Genomic DNA, 13,584 nt, shown 5'->3' on the forward strand with positions numbered 1-13,584 from the left:
TGTGCAAAAGAAAAGCTGAGTTAGGACATGGTGTTGGCTAAAACATGCAGTTTGTGGTACCCCAGTATTAGTAGGTTTTGCATCAAAATACCAGTAAAATAGATACTGGAACTGTCTGATGCTAACTGATTTATATCCACTTGGCTAAAAGTCTCTATGATAACTGTCCTTCCCTTGTACTTTTGTGAAACAACTTCCTTATCTTAAAGGATTTTCCTCTTTAAAAATACAACATTTTTGGTGTAGCTGTGGGGCTAAAGCAGTCTGTTTGGTTACTGGCAAGGTTGGTTACCAGTTCTGTTCTAGGTGTGACTAGACAGTGTTCTGAGTTTTGGCTAAGATGCAAGTTTACTAGTTAGCTAATCAGATTTTACCTGTTTCTCTGTGTTAATCACTGTTGGGATTAGTTTGCTAATCTAGACTAGAAGTATTATTGGATTTGCCTTTCAACTGCCTGTGTGGTCTAATGCAGTTTTCTTTATGTAAAATTGAAAACCTGCCCCTTTTTTTGGCTCATTGCTTGCATTCTTCAAGCTCCAGAGGTGAGATGCAGTATTTCAGGCTACTGAATAGCTTCAGTTGCTCAGATCTTATACCTTTTAAGTAATCCATACAGCAGTGTTTATGTTATAGCCCATGTCTGTAGGAAGTTTTTTGGCTGTTTAGAGTTGCTGCGGAATTGTACATGGTACTAATATTTAGCCAGTCTTGACTACTTTTTCCTGTAAGACTATTGTGAAGTGATGATTTAATGATGAGTAGTTTATTCTCCAGTGTCAAGACCTGATGTTTTCTTTCCTGCTATTTCAGTAGAATCTACCTATTAAGATACCACTGTGTTTTAAATCAAAGGCACAAACTATAGCTTGGAAATGCATCAATTTCCAAGCATGCTAAACTTTAATGAAAGCATCTGTTAAAAAATGAGCCAAGTACTGAAAACATTTGAAATAAAAATTGAATTAAGTTTCCAAGGAATATCAGGGTTATTTAGAATGTCAGCTTGCTTACTCATTTCATTGTTAGAAGTCTTCTTATCTTACCTTCTCTGCATGCCCCAAATCCTAGCAGATGTATATGCTTTGAAATTTACATTGTGGTCTTAAGCAAAATTACTGCTGTGCAAAATGTCATGAGCTGATACTACAGCAGGCTTGTTTTGAAGTATCATCCAAGATGTCCTTTACCTGCATAGAGCTCAGGGAAGATCAGGGCTACCATTAGGGAAAGTTCAGCAAGACCTTCCTTTAATGTATCTTGATGTCTCCTTATTGTTTCCAAAAATAATTTTTCTGTGATTTCAAATTCACTTCCAAGTCACATTATGAAATACCTCTGTTGAAAACAAACACTTTTAAGGATTTTTGTTTTAAGCTTTTCTGCAAATATTTTGATGTTCTCAAATCTTCCTGAAAAGCTCAACTTAGCAAGTGGTTGCTCAAAACCAGGTCAGCAGTTAGATAATAGTGCTTAACATGGGGCAGATATGATTAACATGGAGAACTTAACATGGGGCAGATATGATTTATGATGGATCTGCAGGTGGTATATTGGAGCCAGAAGTGCTTGAAGATGAAAGTTTTGAGGCTGCAGCCATTTCTTTCAATGCTGTGGTGTCCTGAGAGGTTTACACAAACACCTGCCAAAGTTGCAGAAAGCTTCTCAGCAAGGAATTCCTTCAAATCAGTATTTATCAGCACTAAATTATTTACTTACTCTAGCTTGAAGCAAGGGCTATCTTCTATCTGAATGAATAACTGTGGTCGGGTGATGCTTTAGAGGCAGAAGGGGATGAAAAGTGTTTTGGTTTGATGTGTTTTATTTTCTTGTTTTTGTTTTGGTGTTGGTTTTTTGTTTTGGGCTTTTTTTCATTACTGAACTGGATTTTTTGCTGGTTGAGTTCTGAAAACGTACTTGTTGCTTCAGTCCCTATTAATTTGATAAATATTAGTGCTAGAAAATCAGAAGTCTAATTCTGAAAGCAGTGTTTCCAGTGTCACTGGTTTTTAAGTTCAGAATTCATTGTTGAGAAAATTCAGATTATTAATTTATCTGTGTCTATGTTGCTAATTTCTGTCCTTGTTCCTGGCTTGCTCCTTCCACTGTTGCATCTCTGATATTCTGATTTCCACCTTTATTTAGAAAAGGTAAAAAAATTGGGCAGCTCTGAATACCAGAAACTGTTTATTTCTTTGTGCTTTGACTTTGTTTTATTCTTCCACAGATCTTCATAGTTCACTGCACTCCCCCTCTGATTTAGGTTTTCATGCCCTTTTGGGAAGGAATATGCCATATCTTCAATTCTCATGGAAAATGCTACATTAATATCCAGTGAAGTGAGTGATTCATGTATGTAGAAAGAGATTGAAGGCAGATTGCTGTACACCCCTGCTTAGCTCTCACGTTGTGCTAAATTCGGGAAGGATCTTTTTCTGCACTAGAAGCTGAAAATTCAAACTTGTGAAACATCAGACCTTCTAGGACATGAAGACAGCTGTAAAAACAAGTGGAAAAGACTGTAGGAACAGATAACAAAAGCAATAGCTGTTTCCAGCCCCTGAAGGCTCAGAATTACTTTCTCCATTCAGTTTTGTGTGCAAGGAGAGCTGTAGGAGTTGTAGCACAGCAGAACACGGTGTCTGTGCCTGCTGAGCATTTGTTCACAACCAAATGAGAAAGAAGAATCAGATGGGAAGCTGGCTGCAGTGAGCAGTGTCAGCCCTCCTCCCTGGCAGCAGACATCCCGTCACCCTGGTGTTTGGAGATGTCTGAGTGTGGCCAAGAGCCTCTCTGGGCTTGTGCTCTCCTGCAGCAAATCCGCTCTGTCTCAGAGGCTGCCACAGAATGAGTCAAGGTGGTGTTTAGACTGCTAACTGCAGTATGAGGAGAGAAATGTTTCTTTACTGAAGTGGAAACTGCTGACTTTTTTTCCAGTGTTCTGCTTAGTGAGTTATGTCAGTTGATCCTGAGGTGCGACAAGGAAAGAGCAGCCAAGAGGTTGCACATGTTTTTTGGTGTGTAAGCAAGTTTTACTGTGACAGTGAGATTCAATTCTGTTTTAGATCAAACAACACATTGTAGTTTGAAGTCTTTCTGGTGTTCAACATTCTTGTGTTACTCCTCCCCCAATGTGGTGGCATGAGGTTCCAGAAAGTAATATTCGGTAGCATACTTTAAAATCCCAAACTATTTGTGTTTTCTGTGAAGTGGTGCTTGGTCTGTTTAAATAGTTAACACCAAATACCTGGCTTTATCCACATAAGTAATAGTTTCAACTATTGAATCCTGGGGCATCTCATGCATTAATTAACATTAGACTGATTAGGTAACGCAATGAAGAGTTTTAAGGGTCTCTAAATAGTCTAACTCAGGGATTGAAATTGTAATTTCCTAGTACAGGGTGCTTCTTTTCTTAGAAATGCTTGAAAGTCATCTGGATTTTATACTACTGGATTTTCTTGGTACTGAGAGAGATCCTAAGTGCCACACCAGGTCAGGTCAAAGCTGCAGCTGGCATCCTGCCCAGCCAGAACAGCTGCTTTGAGGGATGCAGGAACAATGAATGTGCAATGTGATACTTCCTGCAGCACGGCCTGGCTCCTGCCAGTGTGCATCTTGGGGGTTTCACAGTGTGCATCAGTGGTTCAAACTCTGACAACCACTGACAGAGCTATTTTCTATTGATAATCAGCTTTTTTAATCCCATATCTTGGACCTCCATGGTGTTAGGCAACAAATTTTTGTAAGCAGTTCTTCATCACTTGCAACACCTGAATGTTTGATTTAGTCTTTCTTGAAGTTTCAGTTTCAACAGGCAAAACACTTGGATAACTTTTGATCCTTCAAGTAAATTGAGCTAAAATTGCTTCATGACTACTACCTTTATGCTGCAGATAGCAGTGGTGTAATGGCGCTATATAGGAATGAGGGCTTCTCACAGGGTGAACATGAACAAAGGAGTCAAATTCATCAACTTTGACCAGAATAGCAAAATTAGTGTCACTTACATGTGAGAGTAAGCAGCAGGACTGGTTGGCAGTGATTTCAACCAACAGCAGTTGGTTGAAATAGCAGTTTAAAAACATATACAAAGCAGAGGTGAATGTTGGTGGATATGTGTCCCTGAAGGGTGGCAGGAGAAGGCAGTACTTAGTAAAGGGCAGAGCACATCAGCAGTGTTGCAACTGAACTTGGGTCAGGTGGCTGCTGCTTTTACTGCAGAGACTTTCCTGGTAACTCCTGATCTCTGTTGTGCAATCTCTACATCCACTTGTTTCACTTTGTGTGGGCCAGTTTGTGGAAACCTTTGTGAATAGCTACAAGGGTAGCTGTAATACTAATGATTTTATTTAGTTATGTAAGCCAGGGTAACAAAAGGTGTGGTTGCAGTCTGAGAACTACCAGGCAGTGGCTGGGTTTTGACCTTTGAGGTTGCTGTAGTGGTTAGTATGGGGACAGGCTTATGCATTAGCCATGCTGTGACCTCACCAAGTTTAAGCAAAGTAGATGTGGAAGCATTCTTCTTGATTCTTTGAATTCTTGTTGTGATTAGTGTAGTGAAGGAGCTGCTCCCTTTTGCTAAGCTCTCTGCCAGGTTGCTGTTTTAGCATGTACAAGATAAAGAAGTGATACCAAGTCCCTCACTAAGCTCACAGAGTGCCTGCCCTGTGAGTCAGGGCTGCACTGGCTGAAGTAGGTTAAGTGCTGGCTCATGAAGTTCATTCAGATTGTGTTCTGGAAATAGTAAACATGTTGCTTTAAATAGCTTGAGGTGCTTATGTAAAGCTTGTCTCTCGTAGCCTCCTGTGTAAATGGGAACAAACAGGTTATTTGGGGTAGATGTAATTTCTGCTTGTGGAGTCAGCAAAGGCTGTTCTGTGCCCTGCACACGAGTGCAGAGTGATTTGGGGAAGGTCTTTAATTACGACTGCAGCGCATAATCACTTAAGCTCTTGTGATTCACTTGCAAGATGTACTACAGCATCTCGTGGTCAGAATGTAAGTCTGGTTTTTCTGCCTGTGTCTGACATGTTGCAGTTCAGTGGTGCATGGATGGTGCAGCACTGCTCAGATGAAATAGGTGGTACGTGTCCTTGCACTACATGTGGGTATCTTATGCTGCAGGGCACCCTCAATGCCCTTGGGTTTTGGAATATGGTTTGTGGAAAATACAATACAGATGAGTAATATATGCAGAAGGTTTGGGCTGGGTTGATTTGGATCAATAAAATGGTGGCAAATATAGATGTATAACAGTAGTAGTTTCCCCTTGTATAAGACTGAGACCAAAAAGAACAGCTATGAATGAAGTAATTGAGCCAGGAACAGAATTCTAGTTCTTTTTTTAAAATTAAATACCTTTTACCAGGGGAGCCTTTAACTTCACATTTGAAAAATAGAACTAATCCTGGCCTACCTTTACTTTGAAAAACACTTGGGGGACTTGTTGGGCTTTTTTTTTTTCTTCTTCCTGTGGTGGTAATTTCTGTAAGTGATCATAAACCAAGAAAGCAAAAGATAACATGATATTTAAAACACCAATACCAACATTATATCAGAATTGCCCAGCTAAGTAAAACAGTGGTTTAAATCAATTTTGTATAATTCTAGGCATATAAACATAATTTATAGCTGGAAATAAATTGTGAGCAATGGACCTCAAGGACAATTTTTCTACTCTTTACATATGCAGTGTCCCCCTGTGTGCAAGAGGCTAAATACTTCAATATTTCAGTGTGTTTTTTCTTTAATAGTAACCTTGTCTTGGAGGACAAATGTCTGAATGAAAATGAGTACAGTAAAGTACTTGCAGGTTCTGAACCTAAGCTTCAGCAGAGCTAAGATAAACTCCTGCTATGCCTGCAGGAGTTTGAACAATGAAGTGCAAGTTGGCTTCAGTCTGCTAGAGGTTGGTCAAGCTATATTTATGTGACTTCAATCAGTTAAGAGGCCAGAGAATGGTTAAGATTAGGAAGAAATTCTCCTTGGAGATGAACAGGTATGTGAGAGATAGGAGCAGTTTCTTGAGATGCCTACTCCTGTGGCGTTTACTTCTTGAGCAGACTTCAGTGATGGCTGGTGGCAGTCCCAGCACCACTCACTGCTGGAAAAGCGCAGGTATTCCTGAGCTCTGTACCTTTCTGGACAACAGATGTCTAATAAATTTCCAAGTATTTTGACTTAGACTGTATGTTAAATTTACCTCTCTGAAGTTAAGCAATATGCATCTGTTATGTAGTGTGATGAAACCTCCCATATTCTCAAACTAAATAAAAAATTCTGTACAGCCGTTTGAATCAAATTTTGTGTGAACAGCTATTTACATTTGGCTATCAATCTGTAAAAAACAATTGTGGAAATCATGGCTGACGAAAGATGTCCTAAATCATCTTGTCTCATTCTCTGTTCATGCAGGATTACTTCCCACAATATATATTTTTCTAGTATTTGGTCCACTGTAGCCTTTTAAGTGCCTCCAGGGATGTGGTTTCCATAGCAGATAAAAGAGTCTTTTGTGGGAAGCAGGGGCAGTTTTGCTTAAGCTGTAAAAGTTATTCAGACTCACTTAAGATAGTGTTATGTATTTTTGGATGTCTTTCCTACTGTCATGATAATATTTCATGGAAATAGAACTTTAGTCTTCCTGATCCTCTTGTTAGTAAAGACATGTGAGATGTCTTAGTCTCCATTTGAAAACAACTTCTGCAGGAGCAAGAGGAGGAATAGCAGATACTAAATGTGATACCTAGAGCCTGCGAGCCTGTGTCCAGCTACACTTCCCTGCTTTGTGAAAATTTTTGAATGACTCTGCTTTTTTGGCCTGGAATTTTTTTTTTCATGAGTTAGAGAATTACACGAGCAGGAGTTTTTGCTCTGATAAATAATAGCTGGGGATGAGAGCTTCTTGCAGAGTTTCAAGGACTTGAGTAGTGCCAGCTGAGGTGTCCAGCTGGATCTCCATTTCCAGTCAAACATTTAGACTATTCCTTTCCCTAATAGTTAGGTCTCTTAATTTAAACCTCTTCCAAGTACTCCAGTAAAATAGGTTAATGAAATGAATATTTTGCAGAAACTGAATAACCTTTTTCAGTCATCTCAAGCTTTATTTACCCTAGTTATATAAGGTGTTATACAGATGCTACTTCCTGTGTTGGAGTACTTATGTTAGAAATACTCAACTGCTGGTTTCAAAACTAAAAAGAAATTCTTTAATGTGTATTGCATCAGATAAAAAAGCCTGTAAGTGGGCTTAAGCTCCAAATATTTAAAAGAAACCTCAAACAACCAAAACAACACCCTTGCCATCACAACTTTATGCCATTATAAATCAGTATAGCATTCTTCTAAACTTCTTAATCATATGTAGCAGCTTGTCTCTTGCTGTGTCCATTGTTTGAGCAGGAGTTTGTTTAAATAACAGTAGTATTTTCAGGGCAATATGAAAACTATTTTTAGAGTATGCATTTGTGGCATAAGCAGTTGACTTTAAGCTTAAAGACAGCTTTTTAACCTTGTCAAAAATCTGTATTTTCCACTGGGCGTTATGTTACTATCTGACAATCACATTTGAGTTGGATTTTGTCATTTCAGGCATAGTTGTATGGCTCTTTCATCCTTCTAATCCTAAATAGATGAACTGCACATCTGTTGTGTGAAAGTAACGTAGGAGGTCTCTAAATTTTTCTATTTCAAGAGTGACTTTGTTAACATCAGTTAAAAGGCTTATCTATAATTACACAGTTCCTATTAACACTGTGGTGTTGCAAAACTGATGTTCATTTTCCATCCCTTCCCAGATGGTTTTTAATGTGAAGCGTGTTAAAATCTTTATTTTTAAAACTGGGTATTACGCTTAATAGCCAGCAAAGTAACACAGCAAAATTAAGCTTTAATTTTTTAAATAAGTTCGGGCTCGGTACCAGGTGAAAATAGAAGTACTCTTGTACAAAGAGCTGAGAATTTTCACCAAAATGTGTGTAGCAGCAGTGCCTAAGGACAACACTTTGTGCCATGACTGATTTTAAAGGGCCTTAGGGGAGCAAACATTAGGAGCTTTCTCTGCTGCTGGGGAGGTGCAGAGACTTAAGTGTGGGTTTTAGTTCTTTAATTTGTTGTGACAAATTTTTGTGTGAAGCAAGAAGAACAGTTTCTTAAAATGAAGAATGGTATGCTATTCTATTTTTTTCAGGAGGAGGCAGACACAAGGTATAAACCTTCCAACATCTGCCTATAAGAAAGGCCGGACAGGTCATAACTTAATTTGACAGTGAGTCTTGTAGGGCTTAAGATCCCAGGTGATGTCAATGGCGTGTAGCTACTGAGCTGACTTGTGTGAGCTTTTCATGTAGAACTTGTGGGCTCTATCCAAGTAACATGTAACTCAGCTCAAAGTGGATTCAGTTGTCAGAGACATTGCCCTGTGGAATTCACTTGGCTTTTGAACAGTCTGTGTGCACCTTTATGGCTGCAGTACATGTGTAGATGGTGCAAGCCAGAGCAGTGCTGCCTTTAGAGTGGAGATACTGCAAGAGGGAGATGTAGGAGACTCTGTAGCAGCAGTTTGGATTTTCTATGCTTGATGGTGTAGCATCAGTTAAACTGAGAGGGATACTTGAATTTCAAGGTTTTCAGTATTTTTGATTTTCCTTAAGAAAAAAAAAAAAGAGATGTTATTATTCAAGTAGAAGCATCTCTGATAGCAATTCATGTTTGCTCTATCAATTTCTTGAACATAACAGTTAAGATAATTCTACAATTGAACGGAGCTAGAGAAAAGGGCATGAGTAATTAAATCTGAAATGAGATGTTGAAGCTACTGCTTCTCAATTTCCTCCCAGTTCTTTTTGAATCTGGGGTGTAATTGAGACTCCCCCTGCCCCATCCAATAAAGTGTTTATTGGCAACTGGAATTAATTTTTTCAGATAAGTTCCATAGGTGCAAAAAGAAGTAACTTAAACTGTATTCTCTTTTGTTCTGAATTACAGACCTTCATCACTTGCTGCTTTAGTTTTCTTGTGTTTTATTTTATGAAGATGTGAAACACTTCTTTTCACAACCTCTATTGTGTAATTTTAAGTTTGGGCTCTCCAACTACTTGAATTTTTGTTGTTGAAGGATGTCCTTAAGCAAATGGCAGTGTGCAAGGCACTGGTATAAGGCATTATCTTCCCTGAAGCTGTGCTTTCCTGTGGTCACTCTGCAGCATGTTTATGTCATACATGCTTTGAAATTATGGAGGGTTTGGTTATTGAAACCACTTTAGCATTTGTTTTTCCCTTCCTCACTCCCCTCCCCTTGCCACCCCTGTGGTTTGAGTTTTGTATGATGAGGACTCAGAGGAAGGGAAGCTGAATTCCTTTTCCTTGTTTTCCTCTTTCAAATACAATGGTGATTACAATGTCTGTATGAAGCAGGCATTATATTTTGGTAATAATGTTTTGTCTCAAAGTGAGTGAGTCATCTTCTGACTGCCAGGCTTCAGAATATGACAGTCCTTAAGAACTTTCCATATGAGGAAGCAATAACAGATTTGTGGGATGGCTAATGAATCATGGATAATTAGTGTCCTGGTCCTGCTAAGCTTTAGCATCTGACAGGTATTTTTACTTTCAGTGGGGTGGTTTAGAGAAGCATGTCTACCCAGTTTATAATTTGATCTAATATGTGAAACCTTTAAATGCTAGCTTTTTATATCATGGTACAAAAACAATGAGTTGATATCACAGGGTTACCTTCTGGGGTTTTTTTATTTGTCTAGTTCTTGTGGGTATATTTTAGGGTATCACAGATTAAGCTATAATCTATTAAAAATAAAATGTAGTCTATTAAAAAGTAACTATTGTTATGGTGAGGGGGACAAGTGATATATTTTGCCTGTATTGGTGTGCATGTAGTGCTAGCTTCATACTGATTTAGATAAGAAGGATCCTTGATATATCAAAGACTGTGTATTTTTAGCTTAGTTCAAAGTACTACAAATAATTACTTCAGTAAGCTAGAAGTTTCCAGTTGCCAGTATTTGGCTGCTTCTGAGAGCAGCTTGGGGCACTTAATCATCAGAGCTCGCACTTGTGGGAGAGTCCTGCCCGTAGCGTTTGGTATCTGCTGAACATGAGTGGTCTCCAAATCCCGGCTATTTCAGTGCAACTGGTGTTGTTCGTGTGTTACTCTGTGCCTGGTACAAAACTAGTGAAGTTCCTTTGGTTATTGATGGCTTTTTGACACTAGAGATTTTAGTCTTTGTACCTTGCTCAAGGAACAGCCATTTTTGAGAAGGAAGGCCTTTCACAATAGGTGTTGTAGAACAGGAAGGCTTTTCCTAAGAGCTCCAGGGCACATCTGAGGCTTCTTGTACAGACTTAAGGCAGCAACTGTTCATATTGATGATAGATCCTTCAGGCAGGACCAGCAGGTCCTGTCCCAATACCTTCAGCTTCTACAAGGTTTGAATTTAAACATGCTTTTAATTTTTCCGATCCTGTTCTAGTAAATAGGCCCAGTTGACTGAGACTTGATGTACTCTGGTATCAGTGTAAGTACCTGAGGAATAATCTGAGGTTTGCCAAGTTGTTGGAGATAATGTCAGACTTAAATTTGATGCTTTTACCTCTTCTGGCCATGAACAAGATGAATATCTAGGTAGCTTAAATAAGGGGAGGGAAGGGAGCTGGGAGTTGCTATCCATCTAGGTCTCCATTTCAGATGCATCTGAGCTTGGCTAATCCAGATCTTGGGTAATTCTCCCCTTCATTATGATGAGAAAGGTCCTTTACTTAAAGCTGTAATTTCTAATTAATGGTCTTTAATTTGTTAGAAAAAACTTTTTTAGGTTGAGCAGTGTTAGAGGAGGAGCATATTTTTTCCAGTCTTGCTCCTTAACATGATCTTGCTGTCACAAACAGATTTAAGTTTCCTGTGCTGAAACATAACTGATAACTACATTCCAAACTGGAGTTACATGGGTCATAAAGTTTGTCAAGAAGTGGCCTTGTGGGTTTTTTCTGGCCACAGCAGAGTATTTTCTTGACCTAGTTATTTTTCAAAGACAGATGACTGTTTTTCTTACCTTAAACATTGTTGCCTGAAGGGGTTAGTCTGGTTTGACACAGAGTTTGGAGAACCTCTACTCTCTGCCTCTGATACTGTTGAATTTGGATGCTATTCTGCCCCAGCTGTGTTCTTAAAAAAAGTAAGAATCTTGAACTTGAAAAGCTCCTTCAGTAACAGGCCTTAAAAAGGAAACCTTTGTCTGCACATAAGGCTTTTTGCTCTAGGATGAATCTTACATGGCACAAACCTAAAGTATGGAAGTGTTCTACTGGGAGTCAATATTTTTTTCCTGATAGTATTTAAGCATCTTTACAAAATGCATATTTGTGTTTACTGGGAATTGGCAACCCAGCATGATGTCTGCTGGCTAATTTCACATGGTCTAAAATCTTCCTCCTCCTAAATGTTGCCAGCTTCTTTCCCCATTACTGTATCTGTGTGTTCCTGCATGTTCTTATGTTTTATAAGGATGTTATGGACTATTACTTGCTGCTGTAAGCTCTCTTTCTTTAGGAGGAAGGACAGCAGAACTGAATGTTGGAAGTGAGAGTGATTCTTTGTCTATTACTGTGTGAGAACAGGGCATGTGCAGAATTAAATAGTTTACACAGCCTGCCATTCCTCAGGTTCTGCTTCATGTACATTGCTGTTCTGTGAGTCCCTTTGGCTTTGTTCTGAGTTATTTTTGCAGCTCTGCTCTGCTGCTTTCTGTTTAGGGATTTTTTTTTTTTTTTTAAGTTCTTTGGTCTGGTGTCCAAATCGTGTTTAGATCCTTGTGGAGAATAACTGTCCAGAAAACCAGCTGGCCTTCCTGGTGCTGAGCATCCCTAAGTCCTGCTCCACTTTCATTATGGCAGTGAGGAATATTCTGTGACCTGCAGCAGAAAGATCCAGTGGAACTGAGTTCTGCTGATCCTCTTGCGTGGTAGCATGACCCACAGTTAGTCCTGTATAAATACACTGAGCTGTTCTTAGACTACTGCAGAAGTTGCCTTATACAAAACATTCCCTGACTAGGTAGGCTTGGGATCTAGTGACCCTGATGTGTGCTGGATATTGTAGCCATGGCATATCTGAGAGCCAGGGCTGAGAGTATCCAGCATGTGTGAAGCCATGTGAACTCACTCCAACATCTCCCTGTCCCCTCTTTGCTCCCAGCCACACAGGACATCCTTCTGCTAATGTGATCAACTCTTTTTATGGCTTGCACTTGTATTTTTTTAGTGAATCTGCTTCTGCAATCAGTGACTGTGGTTTTGAATCTTTAACATTACCATATTAAATTGAAATCCACTTAGCATGGTTCTGGCTTTTTCTGTCTTAATACATATTCTGAAAAATATGAAGACCTCTGGGGAGCCATGAAACAAGTTGCATGTGTGGTAGTCGGCAGCTAGAGGATGGTGGCAGAAGGGTGAAAACTGCCCAAAAGGCGTGCTCCCAAGCAGAATTTGGGGGATATCTTCCTTTTTTTCATTGCCACTGTCAGCAGTTTGATAGTCTGGAAGTTAATGCCTTAAAGCTCTGGGTTAAAAAAAGCATGCTAGTGTACTTGAGGAGGGGATGCCAGAGTTTGAGGGGGAAGGAAGGAGTGTCCTCTGCAACCTTTTTAGTGTATGCTCTAGGTCTATGAATAGCTCTCAATGCCTGTCTCTTCCAATTATTAATTCCCTGAGCAGCACTATTTGTAAAGCTGATGTTCTTGAGATGGCCTTTGGTTTCAAATATCTGTTTAGGCATAAATGCTGTTTTTTTCTTCAGGTATGAGTATACTGATACATGCTGGATCTTCTACTTCAGGAGTTCCTCCTGCACCTGTGAAATAACTTTAGTTAAGATTCCTGTTCTCCTGTGTAGTGATGAAACTGACTGCCAGTTACACAAAGCAAAAATCAATATACTGCCATGTTCACTGCAAGTAATAGCAGCAATATGAGGTGTTTCTCTGTCCTGCAGTGTGACTTGTGGGAACTGTGACCTAAATAGAAAGGAGATTCAAACTAGTGCTACAACATATTGTCTGCAGAGTGTAACAAGTGACAGGTTTGGGACACTTTGAGTTTCTCCTCTGTTTATCTAAAAACAAAACTTCTTTTTTGCTTTGATATCTTACAGGAGATTTTGCAAGCAGTGCTGCTTGGCTGATTTAGCTGCTGTCATACTGGGGTGGTTTTTTTCTTCTGTTGTGGTGAAGTCTTTCCCTTGCTGTGAAACAGGCTTCATCATGTCTTCCATGGGGGATCATTTCATCTATATTCATTCAGACTGAGGGTCAAGTCCAGTTTTGTAATGGTAATATGGTTTGTAATGCATATTAGTGGTTTTACCTTTGGATTACAGCAGAAACAACTTCATCCTTGAAGTTCATGTTTGGAAACTGTAAACCAAAGGATTACAGAGAGGAAATGAAGGAGGGGCAGGATGTTGAAATGCATTTTGAGTGAACAGTCGTACTTGTAATAACCTCTAATCTGTAAGAACAAACCTCAGTGGAACTGTTAGTGAACTATGAGTGCTGCTGTTAACTCCCTCTG

General features: G+C 39.3%; 1 protein-coding gene across 2 annotated transcripts in view; it reads left to right on the forward strand.

Moving 5' to 3' along the window:
- Positions 1-13,584, forward strand: part of FAM53A (family with sequence similarity 53 member A) — a 70,582-nt gene that overhangs the window by 33,479 nt on the left and 23,519 nt on the right. The window lies entirely within an intron of this gene.

Source organism: Onychostruthus taczanowskii, unplaced genomic scaffold, assembly GCF_017590055.1.
Source record: "Onychostruthus taczanowskii isolate IOZ18803 unplaced genomic scaffold, ASM1759005v1 scaffold2, whole genome shotgun sequence".
NCBI classification, from domain to species: Eukaryota; Metazoa; Chordata; class Aves; order Passeriformes; family Passeridae; genus Onychostruthus; species Onychostruthus taczanowskii.